Source organism: Tupaia chinensis, unplaced genomic scaffold, assembly GCF_000334495.1.
Source record: "Tupaia chinensis unplaced genomic scaffold, TupChi_1.0 Scaffold000007_1, whole genome shotgun sequence".
NCBI classification, from domain to species: domain Eukaryota; kingdom Metazoa; phylum Chordata; class Mammalia; order Scandentia; family Tupaiidae; genus Tupaia; species Tupaia belangeri.
This window is the reverse complement of record NW_006159436.1, coordinates 2,628,934-2,630,980: the sequence shown is the minus strand read 5'-3', so window position 1 is coordinate 2,630,980 and position 2,047 is coordinate 2,628,934.

Sequence of the window (2,047 nt, the reverse complement as noted above, 5' to 3'; positions counted from 1 at the left end):
CTTTCCCTCTCTCTGTGTCTCTCTTGTGAGCGCACATGCCATATAGGAAAAAATCCAAAAACTAAATAATAAATCCCAAGTACACCTGGATGCTTCTTGCTGTTTGCTCTGGGCTTGTGTCTTTACTCAGGTGAACAAGAGTCTGACACGTAAATACCAACGCAGAAAGCACCAAAAGATAGGTTGCAGTGTTGAAGATAATCTTAAAACAGTTGCCGCCTCCACACCACCCTATCTGAAAAGCATTACCTGATGACATGTAGTTAGCTGAGAATATTTAACATTTTACAGAAATTAAATATCTGTAACATACATGAAACTTTATTCAAAGCCCATGTCCCTAAATGCAATATAGATATAAAATGGGTGTGTATGTGTGTGTAGAATTTTAATTCCACCTTAGCATAGCAGTATTCGTGTGATTTGATGGCCAGAGACCCAGGAAATTAAACCACATACTTAGATTAATAGCAGTATTAAATAGCTTTGAAATGACTTTAAATGCCTAGACATGGCTGACTACATGAGTGAGTGGCAAGTGGATGTTTTGCTGTGATACAAACTTGTGAAATACTCCCTTTGTCCTCAAAAATGTGACTTCACACCTTATCAGACTCCACATGTGAAGCCTCCCCCTTTTATTTATTTATTTATTTATTTTAGATTTTTTGCCAAAAGATGTGTGTATTTGCCAGAGAGAGAGGGAAAGTGAGAAATCACCCCTCAGGGGGCTTGGCCACGCCCTACTCCCTTCTCCAGGCTCCTCTCAGGATTTTGGGCCCCTACACGCACGTACACACGCTCAGTGTGATTTTCAAGCTGCCAGGTTGGGACTCAAACCATGACTGGTCATGTGGGACTTGAATCCCTTAAACACAACTCCAACTGCTGGCCCCCACCCCTCAGCAATCTTATATTACACCTTATCAACCTTATGTATGAGTTACTGCTAAATACATACAAACTCAAGAGTTTTACAGACACTTCTAGAACTCAGGCTGCAGCAGGCTGTGCTCTGTCTGCAGCTTTTTGAATGTGATGGAACCACACTCCGTACATTCCAACTAATCTCCAGTGTTGGTCTGCCCACACTGACTCCTCCCACTCAGTTGTGAGACCTATGTGTGGTCTCAGATCTTTGCTATTAGAATTCCTCTCCCAAGAACCACTCATGTAAAGAACCACTTCAGGTTTTTTTTAAATCTTTTTTAAAGAATTATTTACTTGACTTTTATTTTTATTTTTTAATTTACTACAGAACATGTGCACTCATCAGAGGAAGACAGAGAGGAAAAGTAAAAAAGCAAGCCACTAGGTCCAGCATTCGAACTATGGTTGGCCATGGGGGAGTCCAGCGCCTTTACCACCACGCCACTTTTTAATTCAACTCTACTTTCCACAGAGGCTTGTTTCCATCTTAATTGAGCAACTTGACTTTAATAATTTTGGAATTCACTGTGTAGTTAAAGTACATTCTATATGGAGATGTATTCATTGTGAGATTTGTGCTTGTCGTTCTCCCCTTTGTAAGCATGGTAAGCCTAAGAGGTGATTTTTGTACAGCGATAAACCATTTGATTAGAGACATCATACTTTTTTTTTTTTTTTTTGGAGAGGTTTTTTCGCTATAGGGCGCATGCGCTCGCCAGACAGACAGAGAGAGACATAGAGACAGAAAGCGAGAAATCACCCCCCAGGGGGGATGGTCACGCCGCAATCCCTTCTCCTCCATTCTCCTCTCGGGATCTTGGGCACGCACGCACACGCGCCCGGCGTGAGTTTTAAGCCACCGGGTCCGGGACGCGAACCACGGTCGACTACGTGGGAGTCCAGCGACATAGCCATTACGCTAACTGCTGATTCCCGAGACATCATACTTTGATAATCTCCTTACTTTCAACTATATACAAAACACAGAGTCAATCCCTATTGGTCAGTCTTTCCCACTACTTTTTTAAAAGAATTATTTAATGGGAACCAGCAGTTAGTGTAATGGCTATGTCGCTGGACTCCCACATAGTCGACCGCGGTTCGCGACCCGGACCCA